At 28.8% G+C, this 13,335-nt stretch overlaps 1 protein-coding gene across 50 annotated transcripts in view; it reads left to right on the forward strand.

Moving 5' to 3' along the window:
• Positions 1-13,335, forward strand: part of LOC109794015 (chromatin modification-related protein EAF1 A) — a 43,234-nt gene that overhangs the window by 16,637 nt on the left and 13,262 nt on the right. For 30 of the 50 annotated variants that reach the window (XM_083077315.1, XM_083077341.1, XM_083077321.1 and 27 more), the window contains 4 exons: positions 211-310; positions 3,683-7,862; positions 10,310-10,812; positions 10,914-12,586. The gene's annotated coding sequence lies outside the window, so the exon portion shown is untranslated. Of the gene's footprint in view, positions 1-210; positions 311-384; positions 532-3,682; positions 7,863-10,309; positions 10,813-10,913; positions 12,587-13,335 lie in introns of all 50 variants that reach the window. The other 20 variants (XM_083077329.1, XM_083077333.1, XM_083077342.1 and 17 more) reach the window with 15 other exon arrangements.

The following is a 13,335-nucleotide window of genomic DNA, read 5'->3' on the forward strand; positions in this document are numbered from 1 at the left end:
GACTAAAATTGAACTAGAAATTTTTTTGAGGGAATAGGAACAAAAACTTATTTTAGCCTTTTGGTTTTGATAATGAAGGTGTTCTAGTAGATTGATTTGTTTTTTCCTGATGTTTGGTTTCATGCAAATGCTCTATTTCTTCTTAACATTAATATTTGTTAAAGTCGTCTATGTTTTTAATTTTGATTCTTTTCTCGGCAAATTCATCAGTGCTTATCTATTCAGGGCCTTTGCCCATCAAGTGGCAGGAGTGATACTGATTGCGGCGATGGTGGAACTGGAAGCAGTAGTGGTGCTTCATTTAGGACTGGTAGCCTTTCAGTTGCTTCTTTATGAGTAATTTCTTTACTTGTTTTGACATGTCTACATGTATTATGTTATTAGGTTTAAGAAATTGAATGTTATGTTTGAGGAAATCCATTAGAGATAATCTCAGTGGACAGTTCCTGACATCGATCTGCAAGAGTCTCTCATGCCTGTGGTTGCTGAAGTCTTGTTGGTAGCCTATAGATCGTTTGTCAATCATTTTGGGTGGGTTCTCATTTTAATTTATGTCATTCCTATTTTGTATGTAGGGGAATACTTGTATCCATGGATATGAAATGATGTCTTTTCCCCTTTGAAAGAAAAATACATTTACTTATGTTTGCTTTTGATGCCTTGTGGTTTTTGTATGATTTATTAGTACCTTGCAATAAGTGCATATTTGGGAACCTACTGTGTCGCCAGCCTCTAGTGGAGACTGGTAAGAATCCTCAGAAATACATCAAATACATACCAGAAGATCTTTAGATCAAATGTTGGGTGAATTTTTTGAAGGAAAACAGATGAGTGAAACAAAGCGGTAAAATAATTGTTGATAACTTAAGATAGGTCTATTTTAAATTTAGCATGATGGTATTTGGCGGTTATTGGTTAATGCCTTTATTTTGGATTGGTTTCTTTTCTCACTCTCACTTGTTCTAATTCACCAGGTTGTATTTGGTAGCTGAGAAGGAGTTATAGTTTGTTTTTTGTGTGATAAGATGGTGAATGGTTTTGTATAGTTCGCTTGATTTGCTGCCTGAGTTGTTAGGGTGTGTTTGGAAACTCGTTTACAGAGGTTTTGCATTTTTTAATGTATAAAGGTTAAAACTATGCTAGTGTTGGATTTACGTTGAATGTGAATTAAATTAAATGGAATTGATATAGTCTACAAGGAAAATTTATTTCTGCCACAGGTACAATTTTGTAATTATATGACTGAAATGTATTCTGGCATCAAATTTCATTTAGGATTTTTTTAATTTACATTTCTGGAAGCCGCAGCCATATAAGAGTGTAAACTTGTCAAATTGTCAATACTTGTGCCAAAATGATTCGTTGACGAAGCTAGCCAAAGTTTTGCTCGGTCTTAATGTTTATCAATTTATATTTATATCTATAATACTATTAATAAAAGGAATTTCTTAATTGATATTCTTTTTTATCTTTTTCATTTTATCCTTAATAATTATACATAATTTCTAATAACTATACAAATTATGTGAATGAATTTTTTTAATTTTCTTTTATAATGGCAGCATGTAGTGTCTTATTTATTTATTTTTACTTTTTCAATAGGCACTATTAAAGAGATTACCCTTTTTTGTTGTCTATACTAAAAGTGTTTTGATGTGTTTTTTTTTCTTTTCACTAGTAATAGTTAATAAGAATTAGTAAATTGTATCCGAACATTTATATGCATTTATTTATAATTTGAATTGATATTTTTATTTTGGGTATAAATATCATATTTTTCACTACATATGCGATATTAATGAGTGACAGTTTTCCTCTGGATGTTTAATATAGCATACTCATAACAGGTTGAAATTTGAAAAGTTAGTTGGTATTTATTTTTTTAATTCTTACAAATGTGAATTGTGGTTTGTGATTGTGTCCGATGAGAGGTATTTATTTATTTTTAATTGCTAAAGAATAAGGAAGTAATGTCATGATATGTTATGGATAGCTCTCTTAACTCTCTTTGTGTTCTTGCATGTTGCGTTTTAAGTGTCGAGACTCGGGTTGGGGTGGCATGTGATCTTGCATGTTAAGTAGCTCATAATTGTTTTCTGTCATGTGGGTGGACTTGATTGATGAAGCTAGTGAGTAATTTGATTTTAAACTTTTAAGAGTATTTATCTACTTTGCGTGGACTTGTTGGATTGGCAAAGTGGGTAATTATTTTTGCAAGATTTTTTCATTAGATTGAATGTTGAGCTGTTTAATTGGTGAAATAGCTAGTTAGAGTTTCAAGATTCTTTCATTCTTTATATGTGTGGACCTGAAGATTTTTTGAGAATGTTGTGATGTATTTCTTTTGTACACTACATTGACAATTTACTGATAATGGAATCAGAATTCCTGAATAAAAGTTCTGTTATGTATGTCTACATTCAGGCAACAAATTATAATTTGTAGAGACTTAGAGACTTTAGTGGTTTTTATTTTCTATTATTTTCTATTAAAATAGCTCTATAGTTTTGTTTTTAATTGGTTTCTGTACATGTTATAAGATCATATTATAGTTCAGAGATCTAAATTCTGATTGGATATAAATTGAGTTTGTTCTGTTCAAGAGTTGGAATAATATCCCATCGCTTATTACAAACTACATTTTGTACTTGGGCACTGCATGTTTATGTATATTTAGTTCTTATGCTATTAATCACATTTACAAATTTCCAACCTTGCATATATCAGCCTTGAGGTGTCCAGTTAGGTTGAGGTTTGTGTTAACATCCCACATGGGTTAGGCATATAATGAAGGTAAAATGGTCTTTGTGAAAAGTTAGAAGATAAAATGAAGGTACATTGTTTTTTATGGTAAACTGCCAACAGTGATGTTACATATTTTATGCTTGTATTTTTGTACATGTGTGTTGTTTAGGAGAGTTTTGTATATGGATTTTCTTTTGCATTAGGGTACTGAAGGCACCATACAACAGTTGTTTGAAGGTCACCATATGAACTATATCGAATGCATCAAATTTTACCAAATTTTATGAACAAAACATTTAATAGTGTTAAACTACTAACACTTGAATGTTAAGATGGTTTTGGAAAAGTGTTTCTCACACTTTCTTCATTACTGATTGAGTATATAAAAACATACAACATAGGCTGAAAAAGGCTAAGAGCCTAGGACTGCTGAGAGCCTAGGACTGCTGATCAGACATACAAAAGAAAATAATATCAAATACAAAAGCTTCCCTAATAAGCTATTCTAACACTTACAATCACAATAAATTATTCAACAAAACAAGTCTTGTACGTTTTCTCTTTTTCCATTGAACAAATTTAAAGTTTCTTCTATAGCGCTAGCTTTTTCCTTGATCACCGCCTCAAGCCCTTCTTTTTTTTCTATTTATATTTGTTTCATGTGTGTTTGCTTTCACATCATTCGTTTAGGTTTTATACTATTAAGAGTCTCTCTATTTCTTCAACAGAAACTGCACGCATGAATGTCTCCTCTTCCGATAAATGTCATCATTCTACTTTTCCTTCTGTCTTGTCTCTACAATTTAGATTTTGCTTTGCAATTTCTTGTTTCATTTCTTTTTATTATTGTTTCATTTTTTGTTTATTTTCTTGTTTGTTTTGGTTATTCACCAAGGTTTTTCTTTATATGTTTTGATGTTCATTTTGTGTGGTGCAGCAACCACTGGAAATGGATGTTACAGTTCCTCGCTCTGGTGACCTTGTGTCGATAAGAGGTAGATATTAAATGATGGGTTGTTAATGGTGATGTAATCGGTTAGTGTGTGGAGTGATGTAAACAAATGTCTTTGTTTTAATTGATTTTTCTTTTTTTAATTTTACAAGTGATAATTGTGATTTGCGACTATGTTTGGGATGAGTGGTATTTACAAATTTATTTTATTTGCTAAAGATTTAGGAAGCAATGACATAATATGATATGAATAGTTCTGTTATATCAATGCTGGCCATGTACTTCTTTTATTTAGTTGTATTCTTCTAGCTGTATTATATCATATTCGTGTTCCTATTGGTATCAGTACTACCAAAAAACTAGCACATTCATAGGATTTCTTGTGCACAGAACCCAATAAATTAGTAAAGCATCATGTATCAGGTAAAACATTTTCCCCCATTTTACTCAAATATATGAAGTGTCCATTTTAATGCACCACAAACACCAGGCATAGGCCAACTAAAAAATGTTAAACAGCCTATCATAACATATATTCAAACAAATCATACTCATAATAGCTGAAATGTTAAAAAATAGTATAGTAATTACAATGTCTTGCCTTGCAAGGAGTTTTAGTGAGCACTGCGTCTGTCAATCTTCTATGCTTCCTAGGTGGAGGTAAAAGTTGATCCTCAAGATGTGGACACATCCTTCCTTGATTTCTTACCCATGTATCATTACAGCCTTCTTTGATGGATTCTATATTTAATTCCAAGTCATCTTCCCCGCCTACTTTTTTCTAGAAAACTAAAACAAAATGAATAGTTTATTCATCTTTTATAATAAAAAAATTTAAATTAGTAGAGGAATAAAATAAATGGTTTTTTATTAGTCAATTACTGTCCCAGACTATGACCCATAAATATAAATAAAAAGATCAGGATTGCACATTGCATAATTGAAGAAATAACTTAATACAACATTCTCACATTGAATATTTAAGATTCTCATAAGCCTCTAACCCAATACTATGCAAGTGTTAACCTGTGGTCTATTCCAAATACTATGTAAGTGTTATCCTGTGATCTATTCCAAATACTATGTAAGTGTTATCCTGTGGTCTATTCCCCTCTCGAGTTTAATGATTACATGATGATATCGTTAGGTCTATTAAGTTGTATTTATCTTTTCAAATAAATTCCTTTGGGCATGAGAAATTTTCAATAAGTTACATATATAATGTTATTTGTTTTTATAATTTGTATATTCACACACACAAATACATATATATATATATATATATATATAATTATCATTTTCCTTAATATAAACAATCAGATTTATTTAAATTATAATCTGCTCACTATTGCTGTAAAAAAAAAGAATCTCATTTACTAATCATTAATTACTAATAGTAACATTACCAACACACTACTCTCTTCGGTTGCACACATAGAGTAAGAGTATTTTCTGGTAAATATAGATTTTAACACCTAAAGACTTGTTTTGTTGGGCTGATTGTTGTCAGAGATTTAGTAACTCATAAGCAGATTTGGCTGAAGATGGCTATTATCTTTTGGCAGAAAGGCTACGGAATGAGGATGAGAAGTTTGTTGATCAATATTAATATTAATATGAGTGACAGTTTTTCTCTGGATATTTAATATACCATACTCATAAAAGGTTGAAAAATTAGTTGAATTTTCTTTTTTTAAGTTTTTACAATTGTGAATTGTGGTTTGCGATTGTGCATGTGATTGGAGGTATTTATTTATTTTTAATTGCTAGAGAGTGAGCAAGCAATGTCAAAATAGCAAGCAATGTCAAAATATGTTATGGATAGCTCTTTTAACTCTCTCTCTTTGTGTGCTTAGATATTGTATTTCAAGTGTCGGGACTTGGGTTGGGGTGGGGTGTGATCTTGCATGTTGTTAAGTAGCTCAAGAATTGTTTTTTGTCATGTCATGTGTGGACTTGATTGAATAGGCAACAAGTAATTTGATTTTAAACTTTCAAGATTCTTTCTGCTACTTCGTGCGTGAATGTGTTTAATTGGTAGAGTGGGTAATTCTTTTTTCAATATTTTTTCTTTAGATTATTGTTGACCTGTTTAATTTGTCAAGTGGCTTGTTAGAGAATATTGTTATGTTTCTTTTGTACACTATATTGACAATGTACTGAATTTTAATGGATATAGAGCTCCTGAATACCAGTTCTGTTCTGTATGTCTACATTTAGGCAACAAAGTATAATTTGTAGATGGTTTTAGTGTTTCCTTTTTTTTTCATCTGTTATTTAAATAGCTCTATAGTTTTGTTTTTAAATTGATTTTCTCTACAAGTTTTAAGTTGAAATTATAGTTCAGAGATATAAATTCTGACAGGATAAAAATTGAGTTTGTTCTGCCCAAGTGTATGTATATGCAGTTCTTATACTATTAATCACATTTACAAATTTCCAATCTTGCTAACTTCAGCCTTGAGGTGTCTAGTCAGATTGAGGTTTGCGTGTTGAGATCCCAGATCGGTTAGGCATATAATGGTTACAATGGACTTTTTAATGACTTGTGCCATCCTCTTCCCTTGAGGCAAGCTTTCAGAGTTGAGATGAACCGAATCTGTTCTTCAATTATAATGGTTTCCCATTAGTTATTGCCTTACTGGTATTCTGCTTGATTGTAGTTTAGCTGTTTGATGGCAGGTTGAATGGTTGGTTTTATTTTTGCCTCCATAAAATTTCTCTTTTTTAAAGGAATATCTATTCCTTATTTGTGTTGTATTTCTTCTCTTTTCTTTTATTGTAAAAGTGTTCATTGAGATACATATTGCAGAATCACAGCATCAGTTTGATGCTCGTGAGTTAGGGTTTCACTAATTTCATGTCTCTTGCTGACTTATATGATCCTGTTAGAGGTTTTTGGGTGAATGATAGATATATAGTTGAGGTTGAGGTTGCTGTATGTAACCCTCTTGATGATTGGTCACATTTCTCAAAAAAAAAAGAAACTGATATTGTTGGACTGAAGAGCCAAGGAGTTATTACATGAATTCTCTTATTCATACATCATCATAATCCTTATTTTAGAATACAACTTTTTAACAAAATTGTTATAAAATCATTATAATATAACTACTGTTTTTTTAAATGCATATTGTATAATTAATGTTGGCTTTTTTTCTCTGTTTATAATTGATATTAGGTAAACTAGATAAGACTAGGCATAAATGTTTTTTATTTTAAAATTTTAATTTAAGGCAGAGGCAAGCTTATTTATAATCTCACTCACTCCAATCTTATATATATTTTTTTGAGCTTTATTTGTCTGCCTCACTGAGTGCCTGTCTCCTCCTCACTGCTGTTCAAATTCACTTGCTTTTTTCCTTTTCTTTTCTTTGTAATCTGAAATTTCTTTATTTCTCCACACCCAATGCCTCATATGTCTGTTGTGTTTCTTTTCTTTTCTTTTGTCTCTTCAATTCAAGGACGATTGTGGAATGCTTTTGCTTCTCTGATTTTGAATTGAACTTGATTCTTTTTTCAATATCTCTGATTCTACTTTTCTTTTGTTTGGAGTGCAATGAGACTGGACTCCTTTGCTGTCCTTATTGCTGTCTGTCTGTGTTCTAGTTCTTTCTTGAATTTGTAAAATCTTGGTTGCCCTTATATTATGAGTAGTTTGATCGACATAGGATGAATATTAGAGTATAAATCTTTTAAGGTTGTTCCCAATCTTCATATCATATCTTCTATAACGTTTAAAGTGTAGGTCAATGTACAAGATGAGTTTTGACACAGAAATATGTTATTTTCGAAGCTTAATGATCTTAAGACAGTTCTTTCCTATATAACTTTTAAAGTGTGGGTGAAAGTGTGAGATGAGTTTTGAAAAATAAGTTATGTTTTGAAGCTTAATGACCCTAAATGAATTGAGATGTTTGAGATGTCATGAATCAACTTTTCTGGAATGGTATGTTCTAGTTGTCCCTTAATTCGAAATGAGAGGAATTTTTATTCATCAACAAAAAAAAAAAATGGTATTTATAGTTTTGACCCAAGGCCTAATGTCCAAAAAAATTGTTGCTTTAATGATGTTTGTGGTCAAGCAATGTTAGAGAGTTTTCATTGAGGTCTTTGAAGAGAATTGCGAGATTACACCATTGTAGATATGGATGATATTTACAAGGTAAGCTTTCTTTTAATTTTAAGCTTTTTGATTCTAATAAAAATTTCTATTTTTCTTTCCTTTATAACTTTAAACTTTTACTCTTACTCTTTTCATATTATTATTAAATAATAATGATGAAAAATATCTTTATTTAAATATTTTTTTAATTTAAATATTAGTGGATATATCAAATCAAACTACATCACTAAATAAAAATATCTATCTTCAAATCACATCATGGAAAATTACATGTTTCTAATTATTTTTTATTTGCAAGATCTACGAAAAGATTATTTTGATAATTCTTAGAAATGTATTCATGTGTGTAATTAACCTAGCATGAGACAAAGAATTAGTTTATATTTTTTTATATTTTATTGTGCTATTCCTTTTTTTTTTTCTTATTTGTAATAGAGTATAGCATGTAGATATTTTGGTTGAGCTAGTTAGTGGGTCGTTTAAATTTGTTTAGTTACATATATATTTAGATTTTAAATTTTGAACTTGAATTAAATTGGCATGTTTAACCCAATATAATCATTCACTGGAATAAATTATTTTTTAAAAAGAAAAACTTATAGAAAAGATCATGCCTTTTTTGTTTTTGTTTTCAAAATTATTATAAGCAATATAGAGTTTATTATATTCTTTTAATATGTATCATAAGTTGTTGGTCCAAAATAATTTTTTTCTCTCTATATATATTAATGATCCATTTATTTTTATTTAATTTTTTTTATTAATAAAATGAATATTTTTCTATATGTTTGTCTAAGTTGATTATTTTAAAAATATGCAATTTTCAATCTTTTAAGAAATAAATAATAATTTTATAATCATTTTTTTAAAAGTTTAAATAAATTATTCTTGTATTAACTTGTAACATAAAGAATAATTAAATAAGAGAGTTTCTAAATTATTAGGGTCTATTTATTGGTGAGGGATTACAATTACATATGTAAGATATGGAGTTTGAACTTTAAAATTATTATTGTATTTTTTATTGGTAAAAAAAATTAGAAAACTTTTATGAAAACTAAGTGCATGGGTTACTTTTAACTTTAGAAAAACTCAATTTATTTTAGGGGTGGGTATATGGACTCGAGTCCGCGGACTGGTCCGTAAGTCCGCGGACTTCACGGATAACGGACTCAATTTTTTTAATCCGTATAATCATATGGACTTTTTAGGTCCGACCCGTTAAGTCCGCGGATTTTGCGGATTTAATCCGCGAGCCCGCGGATTACCCGTTTAAATGTGGAACTTTAAATTTGTTTGGTTGTGTATTAAGACTTTTAAAGTTTTAAGGTAGTAAGGCTTTAATATTTGGTTAATAGTTGGTATGCTTGGACTTTAAATTTTAAAGGCATTGAGACTTAAATATTTCTATTAGAAATTTAGAATGTATAAACTTTGTTATTTAAGACTTTGGTTTATTATTTATATAATGTTTGATGTTACTATTAGAAGTATATTTATATCATTTTATATGTATTTTTTTTCCTCATGTTTTCATAGGTTAAATAAAGAAAAAGAAATTCAAAATCTCATTAAATGTGTCAATATTCATTAAAAAAATTTAGATTTAATTGGGCCCGCGGACTTATCCGTTTATCCGCGGGTTTCACGGGCCGGATACGGACTTGAAAATTTAAGTCCATTTATTTCGCGGACCGGATTTATCCGGCCCGTTAAAAATGCGGATTTCGCGGACCGGGCCTTAAACGGGCCGGACCGGTCCGCATACCCACCCCTAATTTATTTTATACAATTATACTTCGCAGCTTTATTCTTTAGAAAAAATATTAAAATATTAATTATTGATTATTCATTTAACAATTATAACTTTATATTAATTTAGTTTTTGAAATTAAATTCCTTATTATTTTTTTTTTAAAATGAAACCACTAAACGGATGTATGAAAAGAAATGGAAAGAAAAAAAAAGTAGAATAAGATAATTTTTAGATTATATTTTCTGTAAAATATTATTATATATTAAATATTTTAAAAACTATTTATATATAAATTAGATAATTATATTAAACGAGTTTAGGAAGTCTTTTTTTAATGAAAATGTTCTTTAAGAGTTTCTTTAATCACTTATTTTTATTTATTTATTTATCAATTCTTATTTGTTAAATTTAATTTTAATACATATTTAAAAAAATTTCAATGATTAAAAGAGTTTTGTATAACAATATAAATTATTTATAATAAATTTAAAATATAATTTTTATAGTAAAATATTTATATTTATATTAAAATAAACAAAATTGTAACAGTAAAAAGAATTTAATATTTAAAACTTAAAGGGACGAGTTTTTTTAACAAAATATTTAATAGTGTTAACTTACGTATAAATGTGAGAAATTGATCGACAAAATATTTATTCCTCACTCGCTGTCTCTAGCACCCCCTCCCCCTTCTCTCTCTCTCTCTAAATTTATAACTATTGTGTTTCAGTCATCATTCGTTTGGGTTCTTCTCCCTTCGAAGTTGAAATGGCTGCAGAGACGATACAATGAACAAAGAAGTCAAAGAACACGGACAAGTGTACCTATTCGTTTGTACCTCTTCCATCTCTTTCTCTTCTTTACCTTGTGATTACTTTTCCTTCTTTGATCTTGCTTTTCTCTTCTTTACCTTGTGATTGCTTTTCCTTTGATTTTGAATTGAAGTCGATTCTTGTTTCTGTTTTCTGATTTTTTTTCTCTTCTGTTTGGAGTGCTATGAGAGACTGGATCCTTCGCTGTCCTTATTGCTGTTTTTCCTCTTTCTGGGTCTTGGTTCTTTCTTGAACTTGCGTTTTCTTGTTTTCAAAACCGGTGTTTTTCTTTTTTTATTGATTTTGATAGCATGCAAGAACAAGAATGATGACCAGAGGATACTAATCCGCTGTATGCAAATTTCAATGATCATGTTTCCGTTGTATTTCATGTGTTGGGACTTGGGGTTCCTGTCACGTGGTAAGTGAGTAATTTGAAATTAAATTAAATTTGCAAAGTTTATGCTAGTATTAGAAGTTACTTAATTATAAGAGTACTGATGACATTTTTGTTTTTTTTAGGTTTAATTTAATGTGTACTACTTTTTTTACAAAATGACCGGAGTGCTCTTTTCTGGGGATGATCTTTGACCTTGAGGTGAATTACTTTCTACACATATGTATGACTAACTACTTGCCCCTTTCCGTTATTTTCCGACTCTAGGCTCTGAGATTTGGTCTAAACTAATCAAAGTTCTTCAACATTCTTGAACAATTCAATGTTGCATCCCTTCTTGATTTAAATTGAAAAGCTCTTCATTTTCTAAAGTTGTAATTTTTTACCCATCGAAACTCAAGAATACCATTCTTGTTGAAAGTCTTGAATGTGTATTTTATTTTATTTATTTTTTTTTTTCCGGTTCGTTGTTTTTATCCATATTTCTAAAATACATTATTTCTAGCCTTTGATGTATTTGGTACATTCTATTTTCAACCTTTTTGTATATTTCCTATGATTTTGTTCATATAAATGTTTTTATTCCAATTTCTTTGATTTCTTATATATATATATATATATTATATTTTATATTTATATATAATGATGATGATTTTATATTATGTTTCGTGAATTTATTATATGTGGGTATAACTGTAACAGCATACTTACATTTGATGTTAACAAGGGGAAAAGAGAGGGATAAAGTGTCAATAATTTAAATTCGTTTTAAAGTTGATTATCATTTCAAATTGGTTTTAAAATTGATTATAGTTTTCATTTTTCAACTAGTTTATGATTTGAAACATATATTAAAACTAGACTGATTTTAAAATTGTTTTTGAACCGTAAATTGATTTTTAAGCCAAATTGGCTTCACAAGAATTTAAACCATCAATTAATTTTAAACAGATTTAAAAATAATAAACAAGTCTGCATTTAAGATAAATTTGAATATCATTTATTTTGTTAAAATTAGTTTAAAAAACTGATTTATGATTTTAACCTAACTTTGAAACCCAACCATATTTCTAATCATAAACTGGTTTTAAATCCAATTTTAAACTTGATTTCGAAAATCCAAACAAATCATTTTCTTGATTAGAATGAACAATGTTGCAATTGCTCAATTAGCCTGATGGTTTCAGTAGTGATGACAGAATTAAGGCTTTCTTTATTTGTTATTGTCTATATGTTTTTTCTTGATTGATGTGATATAAATAAGCTTCAAAAAATTTCGCTGTGTGTGGTACTAAAGCATAATAATTTATATTCTCAAGTCTCATGTTTAGGGGCCGGTCCCGTAATTTTACTTTTTTATTTTTATGACATTTTATTTTAACACATTTCTTTTGCAACATGTTAACATTTTTTTTATGAATGTGTTTTTTATTCTTTTTTTTTCCTGGTTGTTTATTTTTAACCATAGTTATAAAATACATTATATGTAGCCTAGCCTCTGATGTATTTGGTACATCTTTTTTAAATCTTTTTGTTTATTTTTTGTTATTTTCATTGTTGAAGTTGTTTTTTTGTAGAGAAGTCGTGTGTAATGAGGCTTTTATCTTATTTGTGTGTTTCCCCCTCCCCTTTATTTCAATGAGATGCAAGCATCTGACTTTGTTTTTTTTTGTAGAGAAGTCGTGTGTATTGAAACTTTTATATTCTTGTGTGTTTCTGCCTCTGCTTTATTTCAATAAGATGCAAGAATCTGACAATCCAGGTGTCTCTATATCAATATGGTACAAGACTTCCTAAGGTTTTGTTCATATAAATGTTTTTATTCCAATTTCTGTCATTTCTTATGTTTATATATATGTATATATAATATATATATTTTATAATTATATATAATGATAATGATTTTATATTATGTTTTGTGAATTTATTATCTGCGTATATAACCATTGCAGCATACTTACATTTGATGTCAACAAGATAAAAAAAGGGAGAAAGTGTCGATATGTTAAATACGTTTTAAAGTTGATTGTCGTTTCTAACTGGTTTTTAAAACTATTATAATTAAAATTTAGTCTTAAAGTTGATTATAGTTTTCAACTAGTTTATGATTTGAAATATATATTAAAACTAGATTGATTTTAAAATTGATTTTAAAGCCAAATTGGTTTCATAAGAGTTTTAAACATATTTAAAAATAAAAAAAAGTCTGCATGTAAGATAAATTATAATATTATTTATTTTGTTAAAATTAGTTTAAAAAACTGTTTTATGATTTTAAACTAGCTTTGAACCAAACGGGTTTCTAATCATAAACTGGTTTTAAAACTAATTTTAAACCTGATTTTGAAAATCCAAACAAATTATTTTCCTGATTTGAGTCTTCAAAATTTATCTGCTGACATATTTTTTGTACAAAACATTTATTGACTTCTCTCACTTTGGTATTCTAGATCTATTCAAGGAAGGATGAATGTTCACTCTGAAAACAATAAATTAAAACATCAATATTAGATTTAAGTAAATAATGTTAAGCAATCACATATGGTT

The sequence above is a fragment of the Cajanus cajan genome, chromosome 6 (genome assembly GCF_000230855.2).
Source record: "Cajanus cajan strain Asha chromosome 6, NIPB_CcT2T_4, whole genome shotgun sequence".
NCBI classification, from domain to species: domain Eukaryota; kingdom Viridiplantae; phylum Streptophyta; class Magnoliopsida; order Fabales; family Fabaceae; genus Cajanus; species Cajanus cajan.